Raw genomic sequence first — 13387 nt, forward strand, 5'->3', positions numbered from 1 at the left:
TAGATTATCTCTGACTGATTTTTTTTATCAGCTGATTCTAATCAGTGCAATTGGGAGATTATCTGAATATCAGTACTGGTGTCTATACAATGGATAGAAATCAGCAGGGTGATTAAGATAAGGTAATAAGATATATATGATCAATAAGGAAACCTGTAGTCACTGGTTTCCATAATGACAGAATTAAATAAATCAAAACTTCTTTTTGTGTCTCCTGCACTGCAAGGGTGACACATATATATAGGTATCACTAGGTCGACAGCAGTGGCATCCGGGAAAAGGTTCCCATGCAATAACTTAAGTATTTATTGTCCGATTTCAACCAAATTTGGTATATTGCTTTATATCAAAGAGATCTTAGAAGAGTTCGATAAAAGTCAAAGTCCGTCATTATATGCAAGAGTTACGGGACTTCAAAGTCGTAAAAACAGATAAATCCATGGTTTTTGCTCGATAACTTTAGTATTTATTGTCCGATTTCAACCAAATTATATATATTGCTTTATATCAATGAGATCTCAGATTGGTTTGATACTGCTCAAAATCTGTCAATATTTGCAAGAGTTGGGACCTGATAATTTTACCTAATTATAAACAATATTTTCAACTGTAAATATCTATTTTTTGTGATGTTTTAAACTGCTGTCCAGGCGACACATCCACCTCCACGGAATTCTTGTCTCTTAAAAACTTATTGTACAGCTTCTGAAATTATTTTTCTATCTGGAGGAATGATGGTGCAAGTATATATATGAAAGTTCATTTGATAGTAACAAGGATTTGAAGTTGTATTTTTGTGTGTTTATTTTTTTTTTGGGGGGGGGGGCAATTAGCTGGTAGTTGTCCTACAGAAATGTTTCCAGATTTTTCAGATCTGAGCTAGATAATTCCAGTAAGAGTGTTGATGTTTGTGATTTAGTGGAGAGTGTGTACCCTGATTACAGTAATTCATTAGATAAACAGCAATAGATTGGATACATAATGTTAAATAAAGTTTGTGTAGATTACCTTCGGGTCCGGTAAACTTTTTTGGCTTTTAACTAGGCAGCCTAGCTACCATATATGTGAGACTTTCCCCCCAATATCTTCATTTTTAATGGAGTAAGTTGCATGCTGGACAACATCGGTTTTCTTTGTGATTTAGCCGGCTTCATGAACTTTATTTAAATTTCAGAATTTCAGAATTGCAGTGACTAGGTTGTGGCGTTGGTTTAAGGATGTATTGATAAGAAAATTGAGAACAAAAAAATCAAAATAGACATCTCTGTTTCACATTATCTCTTTAATTTAAAATCTGTCTGACTTAATTGCTTGTTGATTCCTGTTAATTTCCAGACAGATATTTCCATGTAGACTTTATCAGTTGTGGATTCTTAGTCACGAGCCCCTGTCTGTACACAGCCAAACATCTGGGCATCATTATCGGGCCTCCTTGATGCTTCACTGATACATCTCACGATTATTTACAAATTATGAGTGTCTTAATTGAGGAATGTTGTTTAGTACTTGAAGGCTTCAGGCAGGTTTGCTGGTACAAGATAACCTGTAAATGTCCTCTCCTCGTGTACACATATATCATGTCTACTCATGTTTTGTTAGGGACAACATTAATTTGTAACAGGCAATGTTTATAAACATGTGTCACAATATGTTATATAACTTAAACAGTACAATTATGCCACATTATTATTAAACAAATATATGTACTGGTTTAACCTATCTGCAATATGTCACAATATTGTATTAATTAATATATCATAAACATAGGAATTTGTGTTTCTTCAACAGAAATATTATCCTAGGTGTTGGTGGATGTTATAGGTAACCAATGTAATTAATATTGACACCCCTTACCCCCTCCCCCACACCTTGCATGCTTATTCCCAATCATGATCCTTCTTAGAATGTTAACATAATCAATCATGACTCTAGCTAGATTATTCACATACAATGCAATTCTTCTTGAGTGTTTATAACCTGCAGTCATTATTCTTCTTCTTCTCATATCCAGTCATAATTCTTCTTACCCAAAATACAGTCATGTGCCTTGTTTGAATGATGATAAGCAATCATGATCCTTGCTAGAATGATGATAATCATGATTTAATTGTCTAAAATGATGATCCCTCATAGAATGTTCATAACCAATTATGGTTCCTCCTAAAACCTTGATAGCCAATCATGATCCTTCCTGAAACCTTGATAGTCAATCATGACCCTTCCTAAAACCTTGATAGCCAATCATGATCCTTCCTAAAACTTGATAGCCAATCATGCTCCTTCCTTATACCTTGATAGCCAATCATGATCCTTCCTAAAACCTTGATAGCCAATCATGATCCTTTCTAAACCTTGATAGCCAATCATGATCCTTTCTAAAACCTTGATAGCCAATCATGATCGTTCCTAATACCTTGATAGCCAATCATGATCCTTCCTAAAAATGTGATAGCCAATCATGATCCTTCCTAAAAACGTGATAGCCAATCATGATCTTTCCTAAAACCTTGATAGCCAATCATGATCCTTCCTAATACCTTGATAGCCAATCATGATCCTTCCTAAAAATGTGATAGCCAATTGTGATCCTTTCTAAAAACTTGATAGCTAATCATGATCCATCCTAATACATTGATAGCCAATCATGATCCTTCCTAAAACCTTGATAGCCAATCATGATCCTTCTTAAAACCTTGATAGTCAATCATGATCTTTCCTAATACCTTGATTCATGCTGGTTAGCTTAAGCTTTTTAAGCAACACTTTTATGACCTTAACTGTAGAAATGTTTTTAATCAAAACCAAACCAGTAAGTTCATTATTGATTTTTTTACAATCTTCAGAACTAGTTTTAAAATGGTAATGTAAAGAATTATTGAGTTCTTAATGAATGAGTGCAAGTTATTGCAAAATCTTTTCAAAAGTCAGTTCAGAATCATTTATATTTATGCCATATCATCCTGATATAATCAACTAATTTGTGTTTATTGATCAATGACAATTGGCACATACTCACTAAGGTACCTGTAGATCATTAAAGTAAATCACTCTGAGTTCCTATCCTATACCTTTAGGGTTCCCTATGTATTGCAATTATAAAGTGATTAATTTCATCATTGGTACATAGATTAGAATTTTAATGATTTAATAATTGTAAATTTGAACATTCCTCAGTTCTCAATTCCAATAAAATACCCAACATAATTTAATTATGTAATGGTATAATATTCATTAATGTGCCTTTATCATATTTGTACACTATATAGGTATACATAAGTTTATCATCTGTATAACCAGTACCTATTACTATCTATATAATACATTTTTTCAGGATCAAGAATTTCACATTATGCACGTTCACAGAGAAATGTGGTTGCTGTGCACTTGTGAAGTGTATTCTAAGGAGTATTATCTATACTTGTGTTCTTTGTATTCCTGCTGCCTACTATATGGACATGTTTTATCTCCCAAGCAAAATACATAGGAATCAGTGATCGGGGCTAATATCATATCACAGCTGGATATATTGTCATTTGACAGTTTGACATCAGTATTAGTGATAAATATCATGTCAACATACTTTCTTACAAGGTTCGCACTGCTTTCAAATTCCTTTTGATATTTTGTAGCTTCAATATCATTACATATATATTAATATATATTCATATGTTTGGAAAGAAGTGGTCAAACATTACCCAAATTTTCTCTTCTTTATGCACTTAGAAGTTTATAGTCCCATTTTCATGTTTTCATCTTATGGACATACAAATTTGCCCTGCAGGTAGGTGTTAGAATTGCTGTCCTATTGCATGATTGTAATTAGTGACTTTATTCAGGATCGTATCTTTTCTGTTCTTCCTAACTGACTGGTGTCTTTATTCTTCATACCCTTTGACATTGCCTCACTTTTGGTCTTCAGTTAAGAACTGGCCCCTGTGAGGAAGGCTCTAGGTTCTGTTCCCTGACACAGATGATGCTCTCCATAAATGACCCTAGCTGTTAATAGAACTTAACCCTAATCACCCAAATCAAATGTATACTGGTGTAAAATTATTAGACATATATTTCTGGTTTGGTATATACCTAGGGTATCAGTAAGTCCTGAATAATTAAATTGACTATCAGGTAAGATGTAGTTGTAGGACAGATTGATGGCTCTTTTACCTGCTAGCCTCGTAAAATGCCAACAATCCCTGTGGTCTGCAATCCTTTAAATCTTTATTCCACCATATCTTTGAGATGGAAATTGGACTTTGTTTATAACCCTAATCAAACACACAACATCAGTTTATGTGTGAATTATTTATAACGTTTTACTCAAGTGGTTCATAGTCAAGTGGACTCATAATCAATTTCAGAAAGGGGAGATAAGAATGAAACTGAAAGTGTAACAAACGCTCCACAAAATATTAATAACTGATTTATTTATTGTGGTGCTGGTGTGGCATGTACAGGCAGGTTTCTGCCACTGAGGTATTTACCTCCATCTGTGTAGGATAACATACCTGGGCTAGGTCGAGATTCAATTTGTGCCTTTGTATCTGGGTCAGGATATACAATTTGTACCTTTACATAATGGCAGATAGGAACACAAAACTCTGTCTGTATTTAAGTCTCATTAACACAGCGATATTTCTGACATCAATATTTGTGGCATTCTGTAAGGTATTCGCGACATTGTATTGGATATTGGCGACTTTGTATTGAGTATTATTGGGGACATTGTAGTTCATGTGTATAGTTGTGGTGATTACGACGCGGGTTAATCTGTGTGTATATAGGGGTATACAATGCCTGTTGTTTTACATATAATTCCATGGAGAGATAGACTAAGGCTGTCACTGGCAGAAAATTACTGGTTATCTGTTGTATACCTTCAAATCTTTACCTCACATGATTTTATACTGTCTGAGGAATCAACATATTCAAACTACTATTGGTGGTCAGGTGGATATTTCCTATCACATGTCTGAATTATGTATCCCCTAGTCCTCAAACCTATGATTAAAACAAGAACCTCTATCGTGGGAAACGACAGACATATATCTACAATTCTACAGGACCAGACGCGAGTGTCAACAGCTGAACACAGCCCAAAGAAACATTAATTGGAGAAATGTCAAATTATAAACATAATTTATATGTAAAACTAGAAATAGATTTGTCAGTTTTTGGCATTCACTGTAAATCCTCGTGCTGGATTACACCTGGAAATTCTACTTTATCTGGAATATCCGTGCCGAAATCAACATAGCTATTTATAGACAGGTATCGGATTACTCACACCAGATCTCTGATTCTGTTATCTGTCCAAAGCATTGTTAAAGAGACTTAAAAGATTGTCACATTGTGGTCTAGAGACCAATGTTTGTATCTGGGGTATAGCTAAAATGTACTGGAGGCAACTCAATATCTTCTTGAGCAAGATGAAAAAAAAGACCTCAAACTATTACAAATCAAATACATGGTACTGCAGAGTAAAAAACTATATAAATAAACCTCCTAGTTTTAACAGAAACCTCAATGAGGTCATAAAAACCTTTAAAATTCCTTATGCGATTTTCATGATAGAATACAGTGGAAATAAATATCAAAATTGGACAGACAAATTATTAGAGCTCTTAGCTTCCTTTGAGATGGAGGGTTCAGGCTAATAAACTAGTCTATGACCAGCATGCAGTGTAACTTTAAGAAGACATTTCTTCGTTATCAATTAGGTGATTCAAAGAATTTTCATAGACAAAAAGATAAGTTTGAACAGATAACAACATGTTATAAGAATATTGTAACCTTAAATCATGGAATGTGAAACTAATTTCAGGACTTGATTTGTAATGCGTCTAAACTTTTCCACTATATTGTAAATAAACGCTAATCTGCTAATCAAAGGAAAAATATTTCAAAGATAATGTAAACAAAAAAGGTGGGCTTAAAAGTGAGCGTTATTTCTAGTAGAGGTAAATATATTGTGGAGGCATTTGGGAGTAATTTATGGAATGTGTGCTCTCCATTGTAAACATGGCTACAAATTAAATACCAATACCCAATCAGCTTTACAGGATTGTAAATACGTTATTTATACAGTGTTAAATTGGAGTAGCTATTCCAATGTCCAATAGTAGTGCACATGACTGGTCACAAATACTTATACAAGGCAATGTACCTGCACACATATACAGTTTTACTGGGTACAGCACGACGACTAAGGACTTTATAACGGTCGACCGAGGCCGTTATTGAAAACCTTATACTATAATCTGTTGAATTGATACTACTCGGGGAATTATTGAGATTTAAGGTGTAATTTGGATTTTGTATGGCTCGTTGGCCAGTATAGGCTCGTTATATGTGTATTTGGTCTGTGGATCAGGAATGTTTTCTACCCAATATTGTATAGGGCCATTTCTCATGGCTGTATGATAGTTCAACCTTTATAAGTACTGCCATTTCTTTTAGTATGTGAATCTTTTTCTATTCGAAAAAGGTGTTTGTTTTACGGCTAAGGCTATTTCCATCAGTCATTGATAGCGAATGTTGGACCAAATTTAATCTGCATGAATGGTATCGTGTAGCCTGCAGAAACAAATAGAAGTCCCCCATTATCATCAGAGTTATGGGCCTTTTCAATTTTAATAGGGTTTACTTGTTCTTTTCTGACACCAAAACTTTTCCAATATCCAATGTGATGATCCAATATATAAATGTTAGTCATCATACGATATATATATGTTTTTATGTCCTGATGCCGTTTCAGTCTGAGAAATAAGGATCATTATTTTACTTAATTGGATTCTTTATAAAAATTAGTCGAAGATTTTGCTGTTTTGGATACAGCCCAATGTTGCAGTTTTCCAAAATATCAACTTCTGATTGTCTCTGCACATTTTAACATAAAACAAGAAAACTTTGGGCCTAATCGGTTTTTCTGTCTGCCTGTTTAAAACAATCGCAGCTGTCGATCACATAACCAGTCATCATCCATCACTACACAACTACAGTTGTCATGGTGACAGCAGCCATGCTTGTCTTGTGTGTGTGTCTGTAAAAACAACATCCTCCCTCAAGCTTCTGTCAAACCATTGAACAATCAATTTTTAAATGATTTATCTAAAGCTCATGCATATGAAGCTTGAAAATTAAATTAACATGAAGTGCAGTAGTTATGTTGTTCTGGCTGGACTTTCATTGGTGGACATCTGTTGTTTATGTGAAATGTTCAGATCTTGACCGAAGAAATATTGATCCTGGTCTTGATAAACTTGAAGGATTTCTTGTTTGGTCAAATTTCTTTATGATAACCATTACCCTAATTTGCAAGACTCTTTCCATAAATATATGGACTTCTACTCTGTAATTTCACTTGATGTCTGATAGATTTTTATTTTTAGAATCCATGGTGTTTGCCAGGTCTAGAGACTTGCTAAGAGTTTCCAAGAACAAAGCAGATTGAACAGATGTTTCTATCAATCATTCTTCTGCGGTCACCAATAAACTCTGATTGGATCGAAATCCATTGTTTAGTTGGTAATTGCCTGCTCACTAAATATGAGCTACGCAGCTCAAACATATGCATAATACCTGGTAGATGATAAAAAAAGTAAGCCCTATGGACCTTTTACTCAATAAAAAGGAAGGTCTGTTTTGAGCTAAGCATATCAGCAGGCAGTTGAAATCTTGCATAATCAGAAAATGTTGTTTGATAAAGCTAAGGATTTTAATTAAATGTATAGAAATGCTGTATAAATTTTGAGTTTACAAAACATGCTACGATCAACAGTGTGTACAATACCACCATTAAGTGCCGTAGTTATTGATCGTTCACTGGATATAGGTAGTGGGTTCAGTAGACTGGAACTGGTGGACAGTGAACGGGAGACAAGGTCGACCAAGCATGACCTCACACCTGTTCTGGGAGGGGGACATGGGTAGAAGGGAATATGATAGGCTTCAATGCTCCTGTACTTTTTGTGTGATAATTAGCATCCCAATGGCATATAGTCTGCTTTTAAAACTGCTGTGAGATTCTAAAATAATAGTGGTAGATTAAATATGCACAAACATTATTTGAATAAAGAGTTCACTATTTAATAAATAAAATGATCATGATATAGAGATAAGTTAATAATTAACTTACATTATGTATAATAATGATAATAAAAATACTGTAAGAGGTATCTTCATAATTCCAATTGTTCTGAAATCAGAATGATTTTTAAGTGTTCTAGCAAAATTAATGTAGTGTAACTTACTTATTTTTGGGGAAAATCAAATTTTTTATTCGGTGTTTATTCCCGTTGAAAATAAGCGTTCTGACGCCCTTCGCTGGTTAAGTTCATTTTATGAATTTAAAGTCAACAAAAGAAGCGGAACAATATCAAGAAACAATGCATTTTCAGCTCTAATATCGACATTAGTCGGGCACAGAACTTGATACCGGATAATAAGAATTTCCTGTAATAGTTGCAATAGGAAAACATTACGATGTCAGTAAATAGATGTTTAATTTCTTTTGTTTGATTCGATTTCTAAACTTGATGACTTGATCCCGAACATTCCAGTGACGTCACTTTTAGTAGGACAGAATGAAACGGCAGTCAGTCCCGCCAAACAGTGACGTCACAATCACCGGAATGACCTCGCTTACAAATATCCCACGGTAGTAAAATGGAGTACACACTCATTCGGTTTAGTGAATGCATCTTTTTTTGATCATCAAAGAAGCATTTCGCTTTGAGCAAAATCGTGTAAATAACAGGCAATTTGCTTTTGTTTTGAATACCATCTTCTGTATGTATAATGAAAAAGTTGAAGGATAAACAGAATACACGGTCACTATCTTACAATACAAGTTTTATTTTGGTGTCGACAGGGAAAACCGAGATGACTCGGCAAAACCTCCTCATCTCATCTCATTGCACAAAAGATAGCAGCATCGATATTAATTATAGCAAAATAAAAATGTCCAACGTTGGAAATATTGCAAGAACATTCATTATTTACATAAACCAGAAATTAGAATAATCATTTATTTCATCTAGACTAAATAATTTGCAAATCCAATACACCGCCTGCAAGGAGACGTCCTTGGCCTATCGGGGAGTATCGCTACCCACGATGCTCTAAATCGTGGTCTGATATTATGTAACTTTTAACGGGATATTAAATCTAGATATATCTGTTTTTCGATAGTTAAATTTCTATGAACACGTGTAAAACAAGCAGTCTCAACTGCTATTCAGAGACCTTAAAATGCAATCTTGGTCACCTCAGCCAAAACACAGGGGCACGCAAATTATAACAGAAACGTTTACAAGTAATTTGATACATATGTCATTTAAAAGTATTGGAGAACTTTTGATATGCACGTGTATATCATGACTTTCAAGTGGCTGCCCGTATTATTTTTTGTGAAAAATGAATTATACATAGATGTTATAAAACTCAGTTAGCTTTTTTATTGTCATTATTGTTATATACACTGGATGTGAAATATTTTACCAAAGAAGCCAATGATATATATATAATGTAAGTATCGGTTAGCTTGTATAATAAATATTATTAATATTTCATGTTGACTTTGTTGTGTTTGTCACAGAAATAGCGTTACTGTGCTTATGTTATATGTTTATAATATACAACGTTAAATAAAGCTTCTTGTATCATGCATCTTGTAAGTTGCATTGCTTAAACTTTATGAAATTACATATTAATTTGTTCATGGTCAAGTCATGTTTAATATAATGATACATCCATATTTATACAATAAATGTCTAGACAATGAGTCAATGTTGAATCATGTGTCGCATACACTTTTGTTAAAATGTATAGAAACTAATTATATATACCTTAGGGAAAAAAACGGAATGCTGCTAGCTGAACTATTTCACAGAAGTTCTTACACTGGTCTTCGCTTGATACTAGAAAAGTACATGTTTTATTATTGCAGCTGGCAGAGTTGGGTTAGAGTCAGGTCAGATTTGATTGATAATCAAATACAGACACCTATACCTTCACCATAACTAGATTATAATATTATACCAGTAAGGAACCCTCTTTGGTACACCAGAAACTATTTGGAAGCTTCTTCTCTCTATAGCTAGTTATAATTTATATCCTCCATCCCCTGGGCCATCCCAGTATCTCCTTGTGTTTTCACACAGCTGGTTACAATCAGTCTCTGCAGTATCAGAGTGCATGGTCAGTCTGTGTTAGTGACCACCAGATTCTGGCTAGTTGCTAACCTTGAGCAGTGACCTTTTGATGGTCAAGCTGTCTGGCCATTATTGGCCTGTAATGACTGGACACTTAACTAGCCATTACAGGTTCTAGACCAGGGATGACAGGGGACATAATCACAGTATAATGGGTAATAGAAGGTCAGGCCCATATCTACATGGCCTTATCACTTTGCTGCATGCTCTCAGGTTGGCTGGGGTGGCAGATCTGTCTATTATAAATTACCCAACGTGTCTAAAATGCTTTGAAATGGGCAAAGACTAGGATTTCAAAATAGAATTTCGGAATAGATTTAATGTTTGTTTTATTGTAGCCATGCAGATGTCATATAACATTCATATTACTGGAATACTTGCATATCATGTGACTTTCAAAATCCATTGAAAACTTTATCTGAAACATATCTAGTGCTTTTGCCAATTTTTGAGAGCTTTTCAGTTTGTAACAGATACAGGTGTGCAAACTATTCTAAGCATCCTACGTATATCACCCAGTGACCCCTTCTTAGTTATGTGTAGCCATGCAGGCAGTAAAAGAAGTCCTGCAACAATTGATTGTCATTTCAAAGCAGAGATTTGACCTTTATTGACCTTGAACATGCTGTGAGAAATTTTTAAATAGCCTGTATAGAAAGGCTAGTGAAAACAGACACAAAAAGACACCATACATTTCAAGTACAATTGTAAAGTCACAGTGGTGAATGTGTTGTTGAGTGTCAATAAAAATACTTGTAAAGGAACCATATTAACCCTGGGATCACCGGCTGGATCTGAAATGCTCTAAAAACAATCATACACTAAATATGCTTTGGGAATTTGTTTAACTACATGGATAAAACTGTTTTAGACATCAACATGCATTCATGCTGTATTCATACTAATTCATAAGGGTCATGCCCTGAGGTTGTTCAAAGAAGTATGTTACAATTCTTATCATTGGTTGAATGAGGATTAACTAGAGTTGCTGATTGGTCAAGGTGCACCACCAGAAGAACAAAGGTTAGGTACTGGCTGTACACATAGGGATCTTTCTCTCTGTACTTGAATTGGAACTGACCTTCCACCACCTTCAAACCAACCCAGTATTGCAACCAAAGTGTCCAGATGAGAAATGGTTACAATAGCCATGATGGGTGGGAGCCAACAGTTGGGCCAAAGATTGTAGACTGTTTATTGTAACAAATGATGTGTGTTGATAGACATGATTTCTCACTCCTTAGGGTATAATTTGTTAGTGTAAACTCCAATAGTATCTGATAGGGATATATCCAGTATTAAGAACCAATTGTGTGCCACAGGGACCTGGCACGAATTTTTTTTGACCAATGGTATACATACATATATTATAGTATCAAGGGTATGAACTCGGCGTCGAGAAAAACGGACCTATTTTTTTCAAACCGTGATTATTTTAATAAATGGGTTCTATACAACATTGACGGATAACTTATTTTAAAGAGAAATAATTTATCTTTCCATTGAGTGCTTGATGAACAAAATTGGCCAAGTATTGACGATGTTATGGCTTGATGAATCGGGAAATTTACGAAAAATATGCTAGGTAGACATTTCCCTGTCCGGTCGAAATGTCGTCTCGGCTCTAATGGGTACCTCAAAAACCAAGCCAAAATCACAAAATCTACGCTTGTGGCGCTAAACACTACCCATAACTGTGTTCATCCATAATCTTCTTTGGAGGTGTCATGGCCCGTACTTTGTTGAAACTCCATTTAAACATCGTGTAGCTCACTTACTTTAACCGTCACCGCCATGTTCATTTGTTCTTCGGAACGCTTCTCGAGTTTACCGACAAGCACAACATAACATAAATCTCGGCTCTAATGGGTACCTCAAAAACCAAGCCAAAATCACAAAATCTACGCTTGTGGCGCTAAACACTACCCATAACTGTGTTATCCACAATCTCCTTTGGAGGTGTCATGGCCCGTACTCTGCTGAAACTCCATTTAAACATTGTGTAGCTCACGTACTTTAACCGTCAGCCATGTTCATTTGTTCTTCGGAACGCTTCTCGAGTTTACCGACAAGCACAACATAACATAATTTGCATAATGTAGTCACGATATGTAAAGTCGAGAAGTCGGTTAAAGTACGTGAGCTACACGATGTTTAAATGGAGTTTCAGCAGAGTACGGGCCATGACACCTCCAAAGGAGATTGTGGATGAACACAGTTATGGGTAGTGTTTAGCGCCACAAGCGTAGATTTTGTGATTTTGGCTTGGTTTTTGAGGTACCCATTAGAGCCGAGACGACTTTTCGACCGGACTGGGAAATGTCTACCTAGCATAGTTTTCGTAAATTTCCCGATTCATCAAGCAATTACTTCGTCAATACTTGGCCAATTTTGTTCATCAAGCACTCAATGGGAAGATAAATTATTTTTCTTTAAGGTAAGATATCAGTCAATGTTGTATAGAACCCATTTATTAAAATAATCATGGTTTTAAAAAAATAGGTCCGTTTTTCTCGACCGCCGAGTTCATACCCTTGATACTATAATATATATATAGAACCAATTGTGTTTAAAAAAAAGTCGTGCCAGGTCCCTGTGTTGTGTGCTATCTCCATTGGGGAACTTGGTTGTACACATATCTATATGAACTTGCATTGGTCATTGGTCTCGTCTAATGATATAAATGTAAGGTGGTATTTATCAGTTATAGAAAAATTTCACTTTTTTATCAAATATTAAAGAAATACATAAAGAATGACCCAATATTGTGATGTCGGTCGTTACGTCACAATGGGAATGTTGACTCTGTACAGTATTTAAAAAAAAAAAAATGGAAGCATGAGTTGGTATGCTAAATATCGACCTCATTATGACTGTTTAATTAGCCAATGAAAATAATGGAAACTGGAAAGTCCGGAACATATCTTATATCTAATTAAAAGGTGATTAGAGCTAGGGAAGTACAACATGGGTCTTTATCAATATCTGTGGGGATTATCTGAGAGGAATAGTAAGAGATGAATATCATCAATACTGAATAGGTATGGTAAATACAGGGGAGGGCTATACGGCTATAGGTATGATAAATACAGAACTGGTCAGTTAATATCTGAGGGGATGAATGAAGGTTGGGGAATGATTAATAGGAAAGAGGGTGGAGAGTATGTCTATCTATT

General features: G+C 35.0%; 1 protein-coding gene across 1 annotated transcript in view; it reads left to right on the plus strand.

Moving 5' to 3' along the window:
* The window catches only part of LOC138319678 (girdin-like), a 66340-nt gene that overhangs the window by 8140 nt on the left and 44813 nt on the right, over positions 1-13387 (plus strand). The window lies entirely within an intron of this gene.

This window comes from Argopecten irradians, chromosome 3, assembly GCF_041381155.1.
Source record: "Argopecten irradians isolate NY chromosome 3, Ai_NY, whole genome shotgun sequence".
In the NCBI taxonomy this organism is placed as follows: domain Eukaryota; kingdom Metazoa; phylum Mollusca; class Bivalvia; order Pectinida; family Pectinidae; genus Argopecten; species Argopecten irradians.